This window comes from Rhodnius prolixus, unplaced genomic scaffold (assembly GCF_049639745.1).
Source record: "Rhodnius prolixus isolate KJV_2025 unplaced genomic scaffold, Rpr scaffold_6, whole genome shotgun sequence".
NCBI lineage: Eukaryota > Metazoa > Arthropoda > Insecta > Hemiptera > Reduviidae > Rhodnius > Rhodnius prolixus.
The window spans coordinates 6,953,401-6,978,666 of record NW_027411634.1 but is presented as its reverse complement, the minus strand read 5'-3'; the positions used below and the strand labels follow the sequence as shown (position 1 = coordinate 6,978,666).

The 25,266-nt window shown below is 31.6% G+C and overlaps 1 protein-coding gene and 1 long non-coding RNA gene across 5 annotated transcripts in view; one reads left to right on the top strand and one right to left on the bottom strand.

Annotated features, from left to right (window-relative positions):
- The window catches only part of LOC141461386 (uncharacterized), a 153,626-nt gene that overhangs the window by 49,614 nt on the left and 78,746 nt on the right, over positions 1-25,266 (bottom strand). For 2 of the 4 annotated variants that reach the window (XM_074142401.1, XM_074142403.1), the window contains exons 1-2: positions 16,310-16,394; positions 3,382-3,429 (exon numbers count right to left, since the gene is read on the bottom strand). The exons of 1 other annotated variant lie outside the window; for it this stretch is intronic. The gene's annotated coding sequence lies outside the window, so the exon portion shown is untranslated. Of the gene's footprint in view, positions 1-3,381; positions 3,430-16,309; positions 16,476-25,266 lie in introns of those variants that run through there. One more of the 4 variants, XM_074142404.1, reaches the window with a different exon arrangement.
- The window catches only part of LOC141461390 (uncharacterized), a 37,568-nt gene continuing 29,157 nt past the window's right edge, over positions 16,856-25,266 (top strand). The window contains exons 1-2 of the long non-coding RNA XR_012462832.1: positions 16,856-16,902; positions 17,997-18,075. This is a non-coding gene — a long non-coding RNA (uncharacterized lncRNA). The remainder of the gene's footprint in view (positions 16,903-17,996; positions 18,076-25,266) is intronic.

Genomic DNA, 25,266 nt, shown 5'->3' with positions numbered 1-25,266 from the left:
ACTTGTTATATGTATAATTAACCAATAGATAATTTTAAATTGAGTTTATATTTTATACCAGATTTATGCAGCCCCAAATTTTCACGTTGGCTGCCTCTGAACATTGAGTATAAAATAATTCTGAAGGATTCTTTTATTTTATTTTATTTTAAGCTGAGGAAACGAAGTTTTCAAATTGAAGGATAAGGCTTGACTGAAAACATAAGGCACACTTAATGGGTTGACTAAATTTCCTCAAAAATGATTCTAATAATTTTTTTAATTTGCTAAACTAAACAAATTCCCCGTGTGAACCAAAAACGATAAACAAAATTCTCGAACTCTAAAAAAAAAAAAAAAAAAAACTAAGCCTTATTTGAAACACTTTCTCCAATTAGCATTCAGCCAATCACAATGAGTATTTTAAATAAGGCCGGGAGGAATATTACAAAGTCATGGCCAAGATTAGATAACACTTTTAAAAATCTAAAGCTATGTCAGCAATCAACCTAATTTTTCAGTATATATTTCAGAGCAGACTTCTTTGAAAGTTAGTCTCTGAAAATTGATAGAACAATTTTCTTAAACTAGGAACTCAATGATGAAGACCTATCACTTTTATTTGGAACGTTTTTCCAAGAAAACTGTTATTTTTCTAAGGGGTTCTCTGAAACCTACAGCAACCCCTCTACAGTGCCTTATCAACAAAAGTTACAGAACCACGCCTACACAACAAGTAAATAATAAATGCTTTGTAAGAATTCCAAATTCGAAGGATATGGGACAACTGGTAGTGCGACTTTACAGAATGGGTCTGTTGGGTTTTAAAAATGTTTTGGAAAATAGATATATCGATAGAAGAATGATCCAGAAAAAAATTACTTTAGGATTAAAAAAAAAAAAGGAATTTAAGACGCTGGAGAATCCATGACGGACTGGACACGGCTGTCTGGATACAGCAGGACAAGATCATAAAATTTTGAGTTCACTTTACTTGAAGTCGCGCTCAACAGCCCCCCAAAATCCGTGAAAATTGAATTTTGAAAATCTGCAAAATTGCAATACTTATACAAATGATAAAAGGAACTGATATTTTAGCGAGGGTCTCTTATTATGCAAATTTTTACAGCCTTTATTCGGTAGGTAATGGAGTTCGCCAACATCTTGTTGGAACAAAAGAAAAGTAGTCCATGCTCCAATTAAGGTTTAGATAAGAAAACTTTCTCATCAGGAAAATTCATTAAAAATAATCATAAGCAGGTCTCAGAGAAAACTACACTTTAAATATTTAAATGTTGCATATAAAAATATATTCAATTAGAGACTGCCAACGAATAAAACAATTATAAGCAAATTTCTTTTTGTGACACGCAAATTTGTAAAGTACAGAAAGAAAATATAGTTATATTTATAATTAAAATTAATTAAACAAAAACGAAAGTAAATATTTAGAGCATGATAACTTGATATTTGAACCACAAAAAATTCTTTATATTATTATTGCTATTATTCTAGAAATAAATATGTCTTCGCAATGAGCAAGACAACCAAGGACTGCTTGAAAGAACATTTGGGTCAAGTTTGTTTTTTTAACAGGTAGTTAAATAGTTTTAAGTAAAACTAGTCTAATTAATTAATTGTGATAAAAAAAGAGGTGATAATTTACTTTTAATCACAATAATATAATTTATTTTTTGGAACTAATTGTTCGACTATTATTTTCCTGCCCTAATTTTATAATTAGGGGAATGAACTTGTTTTTACTTTTGTTACAACTAATTCTGAAAATAATCACCGATAAGTGATTAGCTTTCGAATGTCGTCTTCTTAGATAAAAACATGGTTCTTGTTTGCAATTTGTTTCATACTAATTGATTTTAATGAAGGGTTCTGAGGTAACATGTTTTCATCAAAAGTACTTCTGATAAAAGAAAACGCGAATTAAGTATGAGAAAATTATGTGAATGTTCATGGCAAATTTTTGAATATCTATTTCGTTCAAGCACTACAATTTGTAGAAATTTTGTTTTTATAATAAAGTAACTTTAGCTCAACGTACCGGTGCCGTTATACGTTGGCATTAATAAAAATAAAGTACCAATAATCTGTCTAAGAATAAGATGGCCACTCCATTCATTGATTTAGATCCTATCCAAAATATAAGAAGAGCATTGGGCAATCATCTCTTACGAAGTGTCTTTGGAAAGAGCATGTCAACCAAAGAAAACTATCAATTCTAAACATCCCAACACGAAAAGAGACTGTTTTAAAAACTGTGCAAGATCCAAAATCCAGGATATGGTAGGTTCTACCATTCTAACCAATCAATCGCAAAATATCTGAAGAAATATGGAATTTCCTAATTGAAATCCACTTAAAATGGATTACTGAAATCTACAGGACGTAATTAGAAATATTACAAAACATAAGTTGATCGTCTCTAGTACATAGAAAAGATCACGTGCGAGTTGCGATAATATGACTGTCACGTGTTTGTCTTTTTTTCTGCATTGCACAAATCTGCAGGTAATTTAAAAACTATTAATCATTCAAATAAGATAGTTTAGTGATTTAATCCATTAAAATAAGGAAAATCTATTGGGTACATTTACATTTAACTTTCTCATACTGCAGAGAGTGTAATTAAATTTTCTTGAAATCTGAATTTATATTGCGAAATGATGGTTGAAAGCAATTCTGTTAATCCGCAATTCAAGTTAAGTGATATTCTTCAAACTAGGAAATTTAACAAAAAACAAGAGATGCTCATAAATATTCTACGTGGTAAAACGATACTTTTCAGTCGAGCTCAACTTTGCCCAGAACCCAGGACTTCATCCAGAACTTTAAGTAGTTTCCAGAAAAAAATGTTTTTTAAACAATGGGTGCTAATGTTCCAAGTTGCAGACGAGTAAATGTTGTTGGGAATAGAAATTTCAGTGAAAATAGAAACGTATTCTAATAGTTGAAGCATTGGATTCGAATTCAAAGAGAGAGTACTTTATTTAATAGTTCAGCCCTTTAATTCTACTCAGATATTTATTTCTAATTATAATATAATTACTTATTTTAAATGCACAAGGAAAGAACAAAGAAAAAGTAATTTACGTCATGACCAGTTTGCCTGAACCTACTCAGATATCTAATTAAAAGAACGACTAGAAATTACCAAGAACTCTAAACTAAAAGAACACGCTAAGAACATTTCTTGCAATAAACTGAAACTGCCCATACTCTGTCGATGAAATGTCTGGGGATTTCCAAACCAACATTGAGATACAACAAACAGGCAATAAAAAAGGAAAAAGGAAATTCTCTCTTTGAGAAAACTTTGCACACAATATCTTCCAAGAAATTTTAAGTTAAAATTAACAAAAATTGAACAAACTTGAATATGATTACCTTAACAATTTTAATGCATAACTCACTCTTACTTTGATCTTCACCTACCTGCAACATAAAATAATGAATATAATTACTAAGTATTCCAGTATACAAAATAGTATATGGCATATAAAGTGAATAATAAAGAATAAAAAACAAATTAAAAATGAAATTAAACAAATTCCGCACACAAGAAATAACATTTTAAAACTGTCCGGTAGGACAGTTGTATAAGGATTGATCGTCAAAAAGTGCACGAAAAAGCGTAACGTTTAAAAACACCCAACTTTGACAATTTTTTTCTCTTTTTCTATAAAAGATAAAATTCCCAAATTTTCTTTAAAATATAGGGCAAACCCTCCTTTATAACTGTAATTTTTTTGCAACCCCCCAGACCTAATAGATTTCGAGAAAAAAGTTGCCGAAAATGAGCAAAAACGGCATTTTCAGAAATTGTTGTTCTTCTTCTTGTTGTTGTTGTTGTTGTTGTTACCTTTTTTGTAAACTACGTAGCGCCTAAACGCGAGAACCGATTTTCATGAATGAGGTGACATTCGATTCGGAATTTTATGTAGATGTGCCTTTTGGGGGTCTCGACGCTGTACACCGAATTAGAGAGGAGTTAGCCCCCTTTATGTAAGGCCCCCTTCAAAATTATTATTACTAATTACTCTGTAAATCTTAGCCCGATTTTGATAAAATTTGGTAGGATGATAGAGTTAGGGCTCCCCTACGTAACATTAAAGCGGCGATCTGCTCTTACGCTAGTTAAGGGGAAGTATAGCAATCGTTTCAAATTATCGACAAGTGAACTGATTTTCATGAATGAAGTGTCATTCGAATCGAAATTTTGTACAGATTTGCACTTTAAAAGTCTCGTCGCTATGCCTCATATGGAGGGGAGTTTGCCCCACCCAAGTAAGGCCGTTTCTAAAACTATTATTACCAATATTTCTATAACGCTTTGTCCGATTTTGATAAAATTTAGCACGAAGAAGTGATTAAAGCTCCTCTACATGGCTGTGAAGTGCCATCATGCTCTTACACCTACTAAGAGGAAGTACTGAAATCGTTAAAATTATCAATGGGTGAACCTATTTACATTAATGAATTGTCGTTCGATTCAAAATCTTTGCCTCTTTGCCTTTTAGGGAGAAGTACTGTAATTGCCCGTTTATTTTTCTTACTCCTCTTAAAAGGAAGGTCTGAAATCGCAGTTTAAATTTGCTTTTTACGTACAAATACCTTCCTATTTTATTCAAAACGTTTTCTCAAAAAAATTGTTATTGAGGATGGCAACTATAATCATTCTTTAAAAAGATCTCTCCAATGGTAGTTATGGTTCCAACTTAACACCTTATCAGGTTATAATAATAGAATTGCTTATTCCAAATTTTAAAAAAATCTGTAAAGCAGATATGTAACTTTGCAAAATAGACAAAAAGGAAAATCTATCCAAAAGGTACAAAAATCTCCTTAACAAAAACTTACAGTTTAAAATGTTAAGTATAAGGGTTGATTAAACGCCAAAAGGTACACAAATCAGCAAGTACCCAACATTTCATTCAAGCTTAGTTGATATAATTTAAGTAATTTTGCTGCATTAACTTTTCCTTCACATTTTTTAGAATTTATTAGATGTCACAGACCCTTATGCTGGCCATTTTCATCTACAAAAAATTTGTTCAAGTAGCACTGTAGATTGACTGTAATATCTATTAATCTATAATAATCAAACTATTAATTACAGGTTAAAAAGAAAACGTTATAAAAAATAAAAAAAATTACGAGGCTACAAAATTTAAAAACTTTTTTAAAAAAATGCTTACACCAACATACATCAATGATTTCGATTATTTTATTTTTAATAAAATCGTCTGTTTAAGTTCATTCTTTGATTAAAGTAATTGTTACTTTATGTAGTAGTCAAACGTTTATAATAATAGGTAATAATTATCTGGCATTATAGAAAATAATATAGTTTTCTTCAATCACACTCTCAATGTAGCTGTTCTTCTCACAATGTTATATATATGTTATGTAATAATAAAATAAATAAGTATTGCATACTTTTAGGACAGCTAATTATTCCAGTATTTTACTGTAAGTAAAATTAAATTACAATTGAGAAATGAATAATTGTTGTTGAATAATCTACTTGTTATTAACTGTGTGTTATTTGTGCTCACGAATATTTCGGTAAGACGAATTCAAGTCTGAAATATTGTTTTAAATCCTCCGTGATTCAAATTTAAACAGTAGCCGACTCTAACTTTGTCTTTTTCTACTTTAACATGCATGTATAAGATGTGACAACTTCAGAATAAAGGGCATATTAAAGATAAATCAGAAGAATAATTTGGAATAGAGTTAAAATAAAGTACCTATTTAAAAACGAAGATATAATATACATTTTATCATAATTATAACCAAATAATATTATGAACGAACTGGCCAGCATAAGGGTCTGTGACATCTAATAAATTCTAAAAAATGTGAAGGAAAAGTTAATGCAGCAAAATTACTTAAATTATATCAACTAAGCTTGAATGAAATGTTGGGTACTTGCTGATTTGTGTACCTTTTGGCGTTTAATCAACCCTTATACTTAACATTTTAAACTGTAAGTTTTTGTTAAGGAGTATTATAATAGTAATGCAATATCCGACGACTTTAGTTAGTAATTTGGATTTAAAAAAATAATTATCATTTGTTTTATCTTTAGCTTAACGATCTAATATTATTCCCTGCTGAGGTCACTGTATTGTCATCTAAAATCTCCAGGTTATAGGAATGGACCGCTCCAAAATTTCTGTTCCACCTTCTTCTCGTTAAGTGGTTTTAATCGACCAGACTTTCTACTAATAAGAAAATTATAGAGCTAGTCATAAAATTATTCATAGACATATTAATGGGTCATCCGCCGCACAGTCCCAATTTGGCACCAAATGACTTCTTTTTGTTTCCGAACGTCAAGAATAAATTACGTGGACAACGATTTTCGTAAGCAGAAGAAGCCGTTGATGCATTCAAAAACCAAGTTTTGGAGGAGTCTCAAGCGGAATGGAAAAAAATGCTTTGACAAGTGGTTCGAACGCATGCAGAAGTGTGTAGATCAAAATATAAATAGTGCCCCTCGTAGTACGTCAGAAAAAAAATATATATCTAGTATGTATATTACGAAAAGTTCAGGCTTGGAATCATACATTGAATAGGGGGCTACCCTTGTTTTAGAATGATAAAGGCGGGTATTTCATGGATGCTCGAACAACAAAAAGACTCAGTCCGAAAAGTTTAGGAACCTCATATATTTCTAATCATCTTTTCCTCGAGGAAGGATTCCAAAGTTATGAATGAGAACATGCTAAGTAAAAGGAAAAAAATTCTTTGCAGTTGTTTTCAAGTAATATTGAGAAAAAAAATCCCAAATAAGTTCTTTTAAAACACCAGTTATCCCTAAGAACAAAACTGTTTTCAGATTATTTAACAAAGCAATTTCAAGTTAACAAAAAATATCTTTTTATATGAATGAATTTTATCTTATTCACATCAATTTTGTTCTTCAGAACTTTATCTCCCGAGTCGCCATGTATTTTTAATAATAAAAATGAACACTTCCTGAAGACAGACTAGTAAAACAGGAAAAATAAATGATTGTAAGAGAAGATAAAACACATTTTCACAGTTAAAACAATGGACAGAAGTAATTCAGCGGAAAATGAGTTTAATTTTTTCTCCCCTTCCTGTAACTTCTTCAGCAAGAAATAACTGGTGGCAAATTTTCTTTTATTCGCGACCATATTTTTGTAGTTAATATTTATTAAACTTGGACACTTTTTGATTATTTTTCTTATCGAATTAGAAATGTAAGAACTTTAATTAATACAGAAATCTGCATCGATTGAGTAGAACAACGAACATTAAAGGAAAGGATAATAATTTGCATTCAGTTTCAACTGCTCCAATGTGGATGACCATGATGTAACTTATTTCAAGGAATCGTACATCCATTTAGGCACTTAAAACAGAGGAAGTAATTTAGTAGATTATTAAATCGTAAAATGATGTGATTATTTAAGAATAACTGTATAATCCGTGATAACATAATAAAGGAAGGATGTTGTGAAAGGATGGCTTTCATTACTATAATAATCAATGTCACTTTATGTAAATTACTAGGAATAATGAAGTAGGGAGAGATTAGTTCACGTGAGAGCTTCTCTCAAGGAAGTCTCGAACACGAGTCCAGCTTGTGGTTTTAGATTCTCTTCAGCTGCTACCTGGGCGGACAAAACTGTTCGTGAAGACAGAACACTTCAGGCCCTTCTTTTTTTTAGGAGCGTACATTGCTGATGTGAGAGTCACTGTCCGGAGGTCGACAATGCACTGAGAAGACTCCGATAAAAAAGCCTATCAGTTATAACCTCTCCTTGGCGTTGAGGTGCCTTAAACTATAATTTACAAAAACACGTTTGAACCGACGTAATGGACAATTACGACGACTGGAGATCAATTACAAAGCAAACTTAATTCCACACAAAACACTAAGACTAGTGGTGCCGAACTGTGGTGATCCGCGAAACAATTCCATATTCTTCGGATCTTAAAATCCTTTCCTTCAGGCATCCTATTTAATGGTACTTGAAGACCTCAATATCCACTTCGTTGCCAAGTTAATTTCCCTAATAATTCTTGCATCTTTAATTTCCACAATCCAACCCTACCTTGTAAACGACGTTTTCTACGCAACCTTCTGATAACCTTTGCTCCCAAACCAGCCTAGAGCTGCCCAGCAATGAATGGTTCCTCTCACATCACACCTTTCTGATTGTGGCGTTAAGCTCTAGTTGAATAATCTATGCTAGACATATCATTTTTCTTGATTGGCACATTAAAAGAACCTTTATTCTTTTCTTTAAATGGACTCCATAGCAATTAACGTAGTACCACACAGCCACCTAAACTTATATTTATTAAGCATTTTCAGAATTGTATATTTAATGGAAATACATAAGTACCAAAGGAACTATGTCATATACCTATAGCAAATCGTGGCTATACAATTATGATTGTACAGTACGAAAAATAAAGGATTATAAATTAAATAAACTGAATAAAGATTACAACTTAATACTTATTGATGATTTAGGATTTTTTAAAAAGGATTACATTCAATTTAAACCCCTTCACAAGTATTTAAAAAGAAAAAGAAGACAAATATAACATGTACTCTGTAGGAGTTTATGTTTATTCGTTAAAGTAAAAAGAAACTGTTGGGAAGATTTGCTAAATTTCCAGCCACATAATAAATGGTTACCAAAATTTGGTAACCATTCCAAATGTAGTGTTTTTTATTGATTGCTATTACCATATAAGGGAGGTTTTCATAGTTCTGTGGTTTATTTCTTTTCATATAATGAATTAGAGTGAGAAAGAGAACTTGTAAGGAAGCTTACGTTTTAATTTAGTTAACATTTACCGTGATTTCACTTTGTAATAACATTAAGTGAAAGTAATCGCTTCATTTTTGTTCGAATACAACAATCGATAATATAAGGAAGATGTCGAGATATATTTGGGTTGCATTAAAATGGGTTACTATAAATGCGCAAAGTATTGTATAACAATATAAAAAAATAAGTAATTTTAGCCACTTCAATAAATTATATAAGAAAATATAAAATTATTTTTGTGGGCTATATTATCAAAAACTATTATACAATCAATTGATTTTCGCTAGCTGCAATCTCTTTGGATAATTTCTTTTATATTTTTTTAATGTTATACGTCGTAATGGTGAACGTCCTAAGTGCATCCTTCTTCTGCGGTCTTACGAGCGAGCTTTTGTCACGCGTCATATAAGTTATGATTGTCAGTTAAGGCAAACAGCACTTTTTCAAACGTCCCATCAATAACTGGGCGCGGATTTTGTTAAGAACTAGGCCGTCTGACGACTTAACCTAAACGAAGGCTTTTTTTTTTTTTTTGTAGTACACGATAGGTCAGATATTACCACCTAAGCATGATCGGTTGTACTTACATCTGGTTGCGCACTTGGAGACCATTGGAATGCGGAAAAACTGTATAAGAATTAGCGGAAAACCCTGGAACTTGAACAAAAAAAATGAGGTTTTTCCTACAAGAACTACAGAAATCGACACAATAAGCCTTTTTCCTTCTCTAGATACGGCTGTTTAAACAAGAGCTCTTATGCGGTCTGTGTCAGGGAGAAGAGCAATCGGCCTCTTTTCCTTGTTAGTATGAGATCTCCGCATGATGTGACCAGAAAATGATCGTGTACCAATGAGATCTCCATGAGACCAGTGCCCCAATAAATAAATAAGAAAGTCACAATGGTTCTTTTTCACTTCTGTGAAACCTCCTCCTTTTCAATCTAAAAGCAACAAGGGAAAAATAAGAAATAAATTAAGTTCCTTTCGAAAGAAAATGTCCCAGGAAATCAGCTATAACCTTGAATAAATTGCGATATTAAAGAGAGAAGCTGCAAATAAAATATAACACGTCTTTGAAATACAAACATCTTTAATTATTAGTTATTTATACAATTTATAGTTCACACCTTCACCAAACTTCTTCAGTAGTTGGAATACATTATTAAATATAAACTAAAGCAAAATGGTCATGTCAAAAAAAAACAAGCCTGAGTTGATTTATGTGAACTAAATAAATAAATATCTATATAAAGGAACAAATTATATGTTTCATAGGGTGCACGAGAAGGGTCATAAAAACACTAGTTATCAACTTTTACGAGCAAAAATAAAAGCTAGAAAGAAATGACATTAGTTTAAAGAGCCAACCTTCAGGATTTAATTATTTTAGCTGTACAATACTATTTAATTAAGAAAACACTGCTAAAAATAAATTACTTTGTATTTCTAAAAATAAATGTTTTAACAAAATGTAAGTTCAAACAAACTTAATGCTACTTTAAGAGCGCAGAACCGGTTTTTATATTTGATCTGATTTTCCAGTTTTATTTGAATTGAACCTGTCCTTGACACTGGAATCTGTTTGGAAATTGTTGATCTTTGATTCAACAAGCAATCAGCAGAGAGTTGAATAACTTTCTGGTCAGTTAACATCGCCAACATCAATTTCATCAACTTTATTATTGACCAAATTTGTTTGAAAATAAAACGTATACTTTTTGCGTTTCCTTATACCTGGATAAATAGGAAATATTTTGCATTCTCGTCAAATAACTATTTTGGATTTTATCTTTTATTCAAGTTTAGAAGTTCACTGACCCGTAAATGTAGAATATATTGTACAGATATACATTACTATGTAAGTGTGTGGGCTCAGTGTAACTCAAAAACAGTCAGTTCTAATTTAATATTTCGTTAAGAAGCCATCAAAAGGACAACCAACTTTTTTCTTCAACATGGAACATGGTTCGAAGGCCGTCAGCGCTCTACAAACCGCTTTGGTCGCCAACAGGAGTTGATTTGTTTAATAAAATAATGTTACGGATATTCTTAATGACTTTGCTGAAACAGATTTTATCACAACAGATATCCTTCTAACTCACAGCCAAAAATGACTGTACAAACAGACATTAGGATGGAAATTCACCGAAGAAGCTGGCGAATCAGTTTCTGGTGACTTCCTCGCCTCAGACGTTTAGATCACACATTCGGGACACCATCACAGAAAATGAAAAACACCCAATCACATTTACACGTAACACAGCTTATATCCCTAGTTTTGTGACTATTACTGTCACATATGGAAACCAATATAGATATTTTAGGTCTCAGTGGATCTTGTTTTATTAAAGCAACTTCTTATCTAATCTACAATCTACTTGAATACATTCTAGTAGATTAATAATTTGGAGCGGTACCGTGTTCTCCTGCCACTGCTGAAGTCTTGTATAGTTCTAGAAAAGGTAACCTCTCCTTTTTACAAGATACAGGATTTCCCAAAGTCGATTTTTTTGTAGTGGCATTGTTAATCTTCAAGGCCTCCTACTACTAGCGAATCACATTGTAATCAGATATGATGTCCGTGTCCTCTCTTTCTGTCAGGTCTGCACCAACCAACTGTAAGACATTCTTCGGAGATGTTTCCTACAAAAACGTTTAAGAGAAGATTAAATCGGCATGGGTAATTAGCCTACTCGCAGCCAGTTAGACGAAACTTTAAAGAGGCAGGCCAGGGCCTTGAACAACAGCATTCGCAAGCTGACCTAAAGTGCCTACCTCTCCGAAACAAGAGCAATAGAACAAAGGCCATAGATGAAAGGTAAACCAAGAACAAGTTATATTGAACTGAAGTTACCATCTACTGAAGTTACCAAGTTGTATTTACTGAAGTTACCATCTACCACACGAAATTGGGCTGAAACACATCCAGGGAAAGCTGGGAAATCTACAATGAAGAAGGGACACTTTCAAATTACTCTTCAGTTATGGAAGAGGAAAACATTCTTACAGAAATTTAACAATAAACACTTAAATATATTTTTAGCTACCAATTAGATTAAATAAAATATAGTAAATAATAGAAGTTTGAGAAGAACAAATTGTTACTGAATAACATGCTTAGTAAATACTAAGAAATTGAATGAAATCAGATTCTTACAAAATCTTTAGAAAATATACATCATTAAGGCCAAAAAAAAAAAGAGAAGTACTCTCAGCTTGTTATCTAACTACAAACGTACACGAAATGCGCATGTCCATTTTAATGAGTCTAAATTGAATTGTTATCATGAAAATAAAAAAAGACAATACTTGAACAATTTTGAAGTGATGTAACTTCCAAAAACGTCAAACGAGTGAGTCATTAGAGCCCGAATATATCCACAAGCTTCAGCAAAAGGTCTTTCTAAAATACGATAGCACTTCTAGGGGGAGCATTCCAACTTATTTGAAGAAAATGAAGCTATTGGAGGTCGACAACCCATTTTTGAGTATAGTTGTGTACAAGCATGTTCGAACTCATGACCTCTGCCAGAAAAAATTTTCTTTAATTGTTTAATACACATGAAAACTGGAGGATTACGGGTTTACTTCTAGTTTTTTAATCCCATGTAGTTAGCAAAATGAATTAACATTTAAATTTCATGAATTTAAATATAATAATCAAACTTCTTTGCGAGAAATGAAGAGACGCCAGTTGGGCTTACTTATTGTAGGCACCTGTACACTATTCACTGAAACTTTCCTCATTTAATGAATTCAAATCTAAAATAATAAAAAAGATAATCTGTTTTTAAATTAAGACATCTGCTCTTAAAGAAATGAAAAATGAAATTATACCATTTTAAAATAGGTCATCAGTTTTTCCCACATTTTCACTAGTCGAAAACTTTATATTATAGAAAAGGAATGACCTATCATTGAAAACTGACGGTATTATGATGAGATTTCATTGTAAACAAACTAACTTCTAGCTTGGGAATTTTTTTTTTTTTGGTTTAAACAGTTTACTGTAGAATATAGATACATAGCTAGGAGAGACAGATATCTAGCAACTTTCCAATCTATGCTCTCCGTTACTTTTTTATTTATTTTCTTTGTTCCCAATGACTTTTATTTTTCTTAAAAGAAAACTATAATCATTAGGAAGGAGATAATAGCAAGATTATCAACTGCGGATAATTATCAATTGTATTGTTATTGTAGCTCCTGTTTCAAGTTTAATTTATAACAAACAGGTCAGCCTGTAATTGTTGATTTGTGGACACACAATTTACTGTGGAGGGTGGAAACTAGAGACAGCTCTACAGAACCTCCTCTCTAACAGAAGGTTTTCATTTCACGCAATCTTTTGTGACTCAGACTGTGAGTTAGATAAGAAAAAAAAATGATGTTTTCATTGGGTCTTCTCCCTCTAACATGTATGTCATCACAACGCTATCCCAATCACATGTTCCAGCAAAGATGAAAACACGCACCATTTCGTGATGATCACGATGAAAAGGATGCTGGTGTGGTCACAAACGATTCATTGGAATTATTTACAGTTAGTAAAAAAAAAGTTTGAATTGTTAACTGTAAATGTTTTCTGTATTCGTTTTTATTATTTGCGGAGGCTATAACTAAACTAATCATCTTAGAATCTTTCTTTTATGATAATTGTTCACCGTTACACTGCCGTGATATATTTGTACGACTTTCTCCTTCTGCAGATAAGTTTTCATTGATTAAATGGAAAATTTTCTCCGAATTCTAGGTGTTTTATAAACATTAAATTGCCTACAATTTTATAAATGAATACACGTAGCTATTCATTATAATGGAATCAAGCTACTGCAACTCTACCAGCTTCTAAAAGAGAATGCAAGTAACTTCAACTGACAGCTTGCTTTAACCATCAGCACTAAAGAAATTAGAGGACTTAGTACGAACGCAGAAAGTGATCGGCATTCAGGGCAATGAAGCAGCAACTAAAACAGTCCTCCAAATCATTTAGCACACATTAGAGCAGAAAAATTGCAACTTTTTAGAGGGCACAAAAATGTGCTGTGTGGTAAAGAAGTGTAAAAAAAACAATTGTCCAGCCGATACCATAGAACATAGTCACCACAGTACAATCTATGATGGAATCCACAATTAATTTAATTAAGAAATATCATGAGGTTTGGCCCTCAAAGGAGACAATGGAACTAAATGCTACATCTAGAGAACAAAAACATACGGACTACCTGCAAAAAGTTGGCAGAAATGCCTCCAAAGGCGGGGAAGGAGTTTAGGAATATGAGAAATATCATATTAGGTCGATATAGAAATAGAAAAGAAATTTATTATTCTGGGACAATTGTCCCCTAAGAATAAAAACAGGTACAATTAGAGGCCTTAACAGTTTGGCCTGTGATTAAACAGAAAATAAATAAATAAATAAGTATTTACAAAAAAGTGAAAATAAAAATAACAGCAGAAATTAAGGAAATAAATTAAAACAATTATAATTTCGGAGGAAGCTGAATAGAAAGGAGATAACTGAATAGACGGGATTTAAAGATAGATAGGGTAGGAGCATGGCGGGCAGATGATGGTAAGGAGTTCCAGAGAGTGGTAGCACGTATAAGGAAGGATTTGTCAAAGGATGAGGTACGGTGAGAGGGAATATAGAGATCAGATGAGCGAGATCTAGTGTTACGGGAATGGATGGAGGATTTACACTTAAGGAGTTGAAAAATATAGGAAGGCCTTTGAGACTGGATGACTTGAAAAAGGAAAGAAGCTAAAAGATATTGGCGGCGATAGACAGGAAAAAGCCACTTCAACTCATCGTAGCAGTGCGAAATGCGAGAGTCTCTGGAAATGCTAATATAATCTCTCTTACTCAGTCTACAAGCGTAGTGTAAAATGCACCTTTGTAATTGGAAGTCAAACTGAACATCTACTGACCAATCACAGCGGATCCAACGTTTTAAATTCTTCAACTACCGAAAATGATTCAAAATTACTCAATGAAATCACGGACATTTCTAGAAAAGTTACTCTGGGAAACTTGGATAAACTGTAATCACATTAAAATAAAATTTAAAACTGTAACAGTTTTTCAAAATAAAAAGAAAAGATATCAATAAGTAATCCTAACATACGCGCAGTGAAAATAAGGTGATAAAAAATGAAGAAAAAAGTGGCAGTAGAGCGTATCATGTGGTCCAGTGATAGTCTTCAATCAAGCAGAGAGAATGGAATAGAAGGAATATGGAAAGTATTGCTCGCTCACCATTATTACAGATTAGCGCAAATCAATATAATGATTAAAGGGAAAGCACAAAATTATTGGATTGATATTCTTTGTGAGAGAGAAAACCAAAATAAATGCAAATAAACAGATGGAAAAAAAAAATTGAGATTATATTCTTAAACGTTTTGCATCAATGAACATTCAACAAATAAACAATCTCTACTTAATTTCTTTATTTCAAAAATATAAAATTGTCTAAAGAAATTTGTTTTGAAAAAAGACCTATTGTTTACTACACAGAGCTAAGAAGTTAGATCGGATTTCCAAAAATTAACGCACGCTTTCAGAATGTTAATTACAAGTTGTACATGTATATATTTTATTGCAATTCTGTGGATGTATAATGTGCAAAAATCTACGAAAAATTAAATTCGTTAATAAATTATTTAATTTCCCTTTAAAAGAGTAACAGTAAATATGCTAAATTAATCTTTGAAAAATAAATAAAAATCCCTCAGAAGTCTCTGATATCCTAGACATCGTAAGATCCACACGCAGATGGATGACTGCAAAGTTAGCGAAATTTCTTTACACGTCTTTCTAATTACTTCTACGTGGTGCGTTATTAAAGGTTCAGTTGGCCTAGCAACGACAAATATTAAAAGGGCGAAATAGTAAAGGAGGTATATTAGTACAGTTGGTTGCGCAATGGGCCAATAAACTAGAGACCCTGAGTTACCCAAGAAAATTTTCTTTTCTTATATCTTTGAAAAAAAAAACAAAAATCTATCTTAAACTGCATTCTGGCAAAACAGGCAGGTGCGCACACTTTTAACATTTTTTTAACAAATAAAAAGTAGCTACATGCAGAAATCGTTCAGGGATCTCCCACTTATAAATCCTCAAACTTGAAATGATTAAAATTCTAACTCATTTTGGTAGAAAAGTTCAGAAAATGTGCCATTTGATTTCGTCGAGTCATAAGAATTACAACAGACAAAAAAAAACTAATCCGTACAATATTTCGTATTTACCAACCACTTCAATATTATAAGTGACTCAATTAAATTTGAGAAATCTATAATATCCACATTTTACAATGCCTGTGCATTTGCATTTTTATTCTTCACTGATACATTAAAATCAAGAATTAATGAATTAAGAAAACCATCTCAACTTATTCAGATAATGATAATACACAATTATTTTAAGCACCAATAATGTAAAAACATAATTTTCAATGTTAAGATAAAAAAAAGTATTGTATGCTTACCTACGAAAAATCAGAAATTTTCTGTTCAGTTTTTCCATGATTTCTCTATTAATTTTTCTTCAAGAATGTTCAGTAAACACTATTTAACTCTTTATAAATTGTGAACTAAAACTTTCAAATTACAAAATTAGACAATTTAGTTCTTACTGACATAATATATAAAAAAAAACCTCGACTAAATTATTGCACTATTAAGCCAACGACAATAGCGCCTGGAAAGTACAAAGATGGCGCCAAAGAACAAAGACGTAATTAGTAATTAATAAATTCAAAACTATTATTTACCTTAAAACAAAATGAAATTATAGATTTTTTAAATATTTATTGATTATAGTTTTAATTTTAAAATACAAATCTAAACTATTTAATTCATTTCGAGTAAATAAGATTTCATCATAAAATGAAATGTTTTCACTACTATTATTTATTATACATCAATAAAACTACGCTGAAATCATTTATTTTATTTTAACTAAAATTTAGTGAACACAAATTTTATCTAAATTTACGACTAATAATGTCCACTGAATGGCACTGGAAGACCCCCCAGTCACAAGTGTAATTCGTGATAACTTACATTCTATTTTAATTTTGTAAGTACCTTTATTTAATAATTATTCTAGGGGATCAATTTTACTACCTGAATGAAATGAATTGTAATTTAATAAATTACAGCAAAATCCTCGAACTAGAATGCTTTAGAAGTGGAAAACTCTAAGAATTCAGAACAAAATAGTATAGTAGAGGTCCAATATGGATGACAAGAATAAAAAAAAATGGATAAAATTAAAAATGACTACCAAACTAAAATTAAAAGTATTACAATAGAAAAAGCAATCCAACTTTGAACGGTTATATTTCTTAAAATAAATTATCAGTCTTTGGAATAAATCTATTCCATTAAACTGAAATAGCCTCTACTATAGTTTATATAGGAATAAACTGAAAAGATCAAGTAGAACATGTAGTAGTACATAATTGAATTTAATGCATTTTAGAAGGTAATAAATGTTTTAAAATGAAAGTGTAAGCACTTAGGCTGATAAATGTAATAAAAAAAATATGAATTAACTTAATGGATGTGGGAAAAAAACTAAAACATACCTGCTATTAAACTGATTCTTAGTTGTAAGGTGCTTCATTCATAACTAAAGTAGAATTTAAAATCTGATTCACGTATGTATTAGTCAACCTGACTTGAAATCGAATATTCTTTTTTCAAACTTCATTCTCTTTATTATTTTTCAGACTAAAACTTCCATTATTCTAAACATCTAGCTAAAACTTATAAAGTGTTACTCATGAGCTGCACAGAAATCTGAAGTATTAGAATAAATTTTGAAATATAATATTTACCAATGTAATAAAGATTTCCTCAAGATGGGTAATCAATTTTGAAACTTCTTAGCTCACATTTCTGACTAAAGTTCAGAAAAAGTCCTGTTCTCTTTATTTAAATGGTATCTTCTTGTTCAAAAGATCAACTATTATCGAACCAATTTCTGTAATTATTTTCGAATCACTTAAAAACAAACACTACGTAATTGGTTAGTAATTATTCATAAACAAAATGTATATTTATATATAGAAGTAAGATATTACTAGTGGGTGATGAGGCCTTTTTTTTCTACTGTCATTAAAATAGTACTTAATAGATAATGAACTGAATGTTTTATTTTTATTACAGGTGCAAATGTCAAGTCCAGTGAAAAGTTATGCCAAAAAGTCATCTACTTGCAATAATTTCTAAACTCCACAACTATAAGGTAACGATCATACTATAAATTCAATGATCTCATAACCTTAATATCGTTCGTAATATTTATGTATATTTAGAGAAACAAGCAAATAGGAAACATGGCTATAATTTAAATATATACCTGATCTTAACAAATATTGGTTACATGCTGCCAGTAAATCAAATTATAATAAAATTTTGCACAATTTTATGAGCAACTAGAAACACTTAATATTTGGCACATAACTCTGATCATAACTATACTGAATTAATTACAAAAACGTTTTGAGAAAAAAGAAAAATTCTCAATTTTGGATTTGCAAGTTTCACTTTTTAATAACTAAATGTGGCATCGATGGGGAAATTGAAGGTAGACAAATAAGAAATAGATCCCCCACTCTAAAATATAAGACTGTCCAGTACCAATAAATAATTCAATCAGGAAACGAACTATGAATTTCTAAGAAGGTTCAACTGGAACGGTCTCTACAGTTCTTTCTCTTTACAGATTCAGACAAAAATAGTTGATACTCAAATATTCAAAATATTGGAAACATTTCTAATCTAATCGAATTCATCATAGTTTTTTTATTATTAATTTATTGAAATTAGAATAAGTGAAAATTGCAACTAGTAAATGGGGTAACTGATTCTGAGAGGAGTTGAAGTGAATGGGTGAAGTTGAATTTATTGGTGGTCCTCCAATAAATAAGCCAATAATTGACTTAACATCGACTAAAAAGCGTGGTCACCATCGCCTCAGTACGACGGTTATTGTCGATTGGAATAGTTAGGAGGAGAGCTGGTGACAGATTTTATGAGTGGAGAGACAAATGTGAAATGTCTTGTAACATGATTGTATTTCAATCTATTATAAACAGAACTCTTGAAATACAGCCAGTGAAAAAGTATTTTTACCTGTGGTATCAGGAATCGGTAGATGTTGGAATGCTTGGCAATGCCCTACAGCAATTCGAGTCCGTAAGCCCAAATCAGTTTTGGTAGCGCGTTATACATAAGTATTCAGACGTTGGCAAGAAGTCTTGTCAGTAAGTAGTACAGTTCTTGACTTATTTGACGTGAATGTTCGTTGTATACGAAACGTTTGTTCATATACAGTCCGAGGTTACATATACTCGTAGGGTTAGTGCTAGGCAGTAAAGTCAGGTTGAAGTAAGGAAGACAGATGGCGTGTCTGAGGTTGAAGGTTATATTCTGACTTTTTTTTTATCCTTCTCGTATAAACAACGATTTTGAGCAGCATTTTTGAATACGGATTTACAAGTGAAAGAAAATGGTGTGCCCTATTCCAGACAATAAAAAAATGAAAGTACTCTTAATTCCAGATAAATCTCATTAATTAGTTAGATATATATAAATACCTGGCCACAAATTTCTTTAACTTGCGTTTTTATACAGTTGATGCATTTATGGGATTTCTTTTTTTTGCTTATTTAGCTTTTAATTAATTTAAATTGGATTACATGAATTTTAATATTTTTCTTTAAAATTTATAATTTTAAATTAAACTTTCTCCTCAATCACTTTCAGAATTACTGGAAACATTTTTACACAAAATCCACAAAAAAAAACTGCTGTTTCCATCCTGTAAAATTAAACAGTTATTGATGCATGGATACATTTAATTGTGGAAATTTTTTGCTTTTAAACATTAACGCAATAACTTTTACACTAAAGTTTAACGGTATTCTGGTTAATAGAGTAATAATTTTATTAATTAATTTTTTTGCTTCGTTTTAATTAATTGAGGAAATGGAAAGTTGGTAGAATTTTCACTTTTTTTTAAAGGTATATTTAATCATAATTGATTTTTGCTGGAAAATGTTTTAAAAAAAATAGCTTCAGATTAATTTTACTACTTTATAATTAACTAACTTATTGTTACTATGAAGTTGGTAACTTTTGGCAAAAATTAAAATAAATTGTTTACAATTTGTACTCGTGGAAATAAGTGAGAATCGCCTTGAATACGGTCTTATTGCTGACGATTTTTGTCGCTTTTTTACCATCTGTACGTTTCAGAGGACCTTTTTGAGAAAGTCCCTGGATATGTGAAAATCTACTTTTCGATTTCTGTCCCATGTTTCCAGACTTCTTCTCCCATTAACCACGTTTGGATCTCTTTTAGATTTATCTACACCTTTCTAGCAAATTGGCGTTTCAGCCAGAATATTATTCTCATTCTGCTTTAACTTAATCGATACTATCCAAAATTTCATCTTCCATATCTCATTACCTATTATCATTAGAATATTGCAATTTATACCAGTGATTGAGATAACTTTTTTCTACAATTCTTTAAAGAATTCATTTCAGTATGAACGATTAGAGGTGCAATGGTTTGAAATTTGAATGAATTTGAAAACACTCAAAATATAACCTTTTGCTAATTACCTATTGTAACTAAAACATTGCTATTAATGGCCAGTTATAGAGCCAACTTTTTCTCTACAGTTTGGTTAAGAATTCATTTACATCTTAACAATACTGAGATTTACAGAGTTATGAGTAATAATAATTTTAGAGGGGGCCTTACATACATGGGGCTAACTCCTCTCCTATTCGATGTACACCGTCGAGACCCCCGAAAGGCACATTTACATAAAATTCCGAATCGAATGACATCTAATTCATGAAACTTAGTTCGCGCGTTCGTACTCTACCGGACTGGTTTAAGGAGCACTTGCATTTTTTGTGAGGATTTAGGATTTGGCGGTTTGGATGCGAAGGAAAGCTTGATAGAACTCTATTGTTTTAGTCCGCACGCTCTCATTGGTTTCAGATTGAGCTGAATATAAATTAGTATTCTTTTTATGAGAGAAAGATTTGAACGTTTGTCCAATTGTCTTGGAGAGTGTCTGTACTATTTCATCAGTTCCTGGCGATTCAATCAACTCCAAAATATATGAACTAGTCACATGCCCATCTGCCGAGGATGAATGTAAAGAGACTGCCCAGGATTGAAAGCTGGCTGATGGATCTTTAAAAAGTAGGAAGGTGACTTGCTTTAGGGATCATACGCATGACAAAAGTTCGATTAAAAATCTTAATCGGAAATTTCCTTTAAAAAGTTGACAATTGTGAAAATGATTGCAATACTTCTTCTGCGAGGAATGAATAGACTCTAACTTGCTTTCATTAATAATGGGCTCAAGCAATTAAGTGAATAGATTCAAGTTGTACAGAGACATGTGCTACCTATCATTATCACTCTTGTCATTTATCTTAGTCAAAACATTGCAACTTCCCTCTACCATCTGTATTTACGGTTGAATCCATTTCTATAATTATTTTTAAATGAAATTGAAGATCAAAATAGAATTGCATTACTTTTACATAAACTAGTGGGCCATTTTTTTATGAAATATTTAAATTCTTTCGAAATGAAATCTATTGGGTTCTTATTACTATTATTATTAATAATAAGTTTGGCCTCGAAAATATATTACTTTAAAAACTTATTCTCCACCATTGTTTTTTTTAAAGTTATGTGAGTAAAAATAACAAGTTAAAATTTAACATACATTTTAAATCTTGAAGAATTATAACCTTGGTCTTTCTCATTATTTTTTTATTTTAGATATTTCTTTTAAATATTGACATATATATGGAAATAAGAAAGTAATTAATAATAATAAATAGTCGGTTTTAAAGAAATTTAATAATGGCCAAAATGATTGATAACTACTTTACTTTTAGAAGATTATTTAATGTGATTATAGAAAAGAACTTGATGATAGAATTAATTGAAATTTATCGTATGAACACTATCGAAGACTGATACAGTTCGATTGGTAGGTTATGTAACAGCACTCGTTATAAACAAGCTCTCTACAACGAATTGTTGGGGCACAGCTAGGAGGCGGATCACCCCTATCTATCAACATTTTCATCACAAAATGATCCCCTGCTTATTAGTAGATCAAAAAATAATAATTTAATAATAATTAAAAGAAAGGAGAGAGAAAATATTAAAAGGAAAGTTGATAAAAAAAATAATATATTGCAAAAAGTAATTAAAAACTAGAACAATGTACCTCACAACTTATACTTTTTCCATTATGGTGAAGTCGCACTTACTAAGTCCCTGGAAGTTCATTTTCATGTTCTGAAGAGGTTTGTTATAAATAAACTTTCTGCTTCTCTAGCGCTGCATTACTTCGGGGGATAATGGAAATATAAAAACTGAATGTTAACTCGCATGCGTTTCTCTCCTGCTGCAATTAGGGAGTTCTTTTAATGTGGAAATCGGTACCTTATGGTTCTTCTTGGCGGTATTACCATTTATTGTGCCCCTATTAAAGTGCTCGGAGCCATTAACAGATCTTGGTTCTTCAGTCACAGACAACGCTGATTATCACCGGCATATGAGCTGCAGGAGGCTATTTACACTAAGCACTGATTATTACATTCCATATTATTGTTATTATAAAGGGATGCTGTAAGGATGGGACATCTGATCTTAATATGGCCTTCATCCTACAATCCCAAAGGAATTAACCTGCCTATATGACCGTGAACTACCCTTAAACTCTCAACTTTTCCACGCCATCCCCTTAGAGGTTGCAGCTAACCTAGATAGTGGCATAACTGATCACCATTCTGATACAGTCGAACCTCTCAATAACGGACAATTGCGGGGGAAAGCAAAGTGGCCGCTGTTTGGAGGTGGTCGTTAGAAGGCGGTAGGCAAGTTTCATAATGGAAAAATATGGGTTTTTTTTCCAAACATCTATTTAAAAATTGTTTATTATTAATAGATTTAAAAACGTACATAATTGCATAATTATTTAGCTAAATGATATGCATCAAGTTTTTCTTAATTATCCAAAAAATTTATCAAAAACTACATATTATTGACTTAATTATTAATTTTTATAATAATCATCCCAATTATTCATAACAATAATAATTTATGGTAAAATTACGCATCATACTATCATCTATTATTAGAAAAATAGAACAAACCTTTGGGCAACTTGACGATGGCTAGATTTGGTTTTTGCAAAATCTTTCAACACATTTATTTTCTCTTCTAGAGTTAACCACTTTCGTCTGAGAGACATATCGGAAAAAATAATATTGTACGTCCAAAGTTATATTGAAAAATGAGATTAAAATGGTACAAGATGTAAAGTAAGTAAGTAAAGTAAAGTAATCGCCTATTTTTTCAGGCGGGGCCTAACGTCCAACTACCAATTAGGTGTCGTGGACGGAGGCGACTAGCAAACATACTTTACTGTAAATTTCTTTTATTAACCATTAAATAAAATCCAAGGCCTAAGACCGGGAATCGAACCCAGTACCACAATACATATTAGCTTCGCAGGTCTCGCCTCTAACCGCTCGGCTACCGTGGCGCCCTTGGTACAAGATGTATGGAGCTTATATAGGAAACTTTAGGAAAAACCAGAAAAAAAACAAAAACTTGAGAGGGGATAATTCTTTTTATCACCGCGTCAAACGAACTTTTAATAATAAGGTGGTCGTTGGTGGGAGGCGAAACATTTAATCCGTTCCCCAAAATCAAAGCTAAAGTACATTTTCAAATGGACATAATCTTTGTCCATAGTTGCTAGTAAATAGTTCTCTTTTAGGTCATTATTTAAACGGTGCATTCCTTTCAATATTTACCGCTACCTTGTACACATCCATTCACTCTAAAACTAACCACAATTAGGATTAGTTTTGTAATTATTGGAAGTTTACTTGATTACTCACTAGTTTTCTCAAGAACGGGACATGGCAATTCTTCACCTTGATAAAATTATTACTGTAAAAGTTGGACATTATTTACGTCAAATTAAATGGAAGAAGCAAGGTAATGTTTAATTCTAGGGTAGAAATAATTGTAAATATTAAACACCCAAGGCTAACAGAGAAGAATTAGAAATATGTCATGATTTATTTTTCACAAATCAATGTTATTTCCAACGTTTATGGCTACTGAACAGAACATTGAAAAATTACTTCTTATTTACATCCATCTTTTTTCTTTTCCGGATCATTAAGAAACTAAATTATGAATTTTTCTGATCTTCTAATTTAGACATTACAGTAAATGATTTTAAAAGAATTACTCACTGAAGTGATAATAATCAAAGGAAGTAATAAGAGTCTTATGACTCAGTTGGAACCGCCATAGGCGTTTTAATTCTCTTCAACAGAAGCTACTCAAAAAAACCCGTTCTATTGAAAGTTCTTGGCTGTTAATAGCGATATTTGTTGAACAATGGGGCTACACTGTGTCCCGGAAGAAAGAAAAAAATCAATGGGGAAGCCAGCTGGACTAGAACCCGGCATCTCCATATTCTGAGACAATTGTCATCATACCACTCTACCTACAATAGTTATTGTGAACCGAGTCATAGTTTAGTAATTGAGTTCTCGCAGGAAATACAGATGCTCAAACTTCTTGAGTCCTATCAAGTGGTTTAAAATGATCATTTCCTTTAGCTCAAATTGTGTGGATTACAATTACAATGCGTTTTGGAACTAACAGGACATTTTAGCATGGAAATCTTTTTAATGAGAGCATTTTTAAATTCGTTTTTCTCACAAAACAGTTCCATATCAAATATCACGTACTCTCACATATAAACATTTTTTGGGGGAAAAATGTATTTTAGTAAGATTGCGGGAAAGGGGTTCCTTCCGTAAAAAGATCCTAATCACAGGATTAAAATAGGAGGATAAGTCTACCCTCATACAAAATTAATGATAATTAATTTTTTTATTTTGCCTTTTTTTTGGCATTGGCTTTCGCCATACAGCCAGCACCGTGTATGTACACAGCCAGCATCTTCTAGGTGCTTATCACTAGAATATCACTCACTCTCCATTCTTAGTTATAAAATACATTCGCTTCACACATTCATCCCTTTACTATTTACGTAAAACTTAAAACAAATGGATGGATCAGTACTCTATATTCCTGCCATCCTTATATAATTGGCTATAACTTTTAAATACATTCATATTTCATTGCTAGCTCTGCTATAGATTTAAGCACATAGATGTTAGTGGAGAATATTGTCTTCGTAGCGAAATGGTGCATCTAAATACCTGTAAAAGTTGTCAAATTAATGGTAATTAAATTTTTAGATTTGAAAAGAATTCCGTCAAAAGTGGTATAGATTTGGTAAAAGTTTTATTTCAATATTTTTTTTTTTTTTTTTTTTTTTTTTTTTTTTTTTGC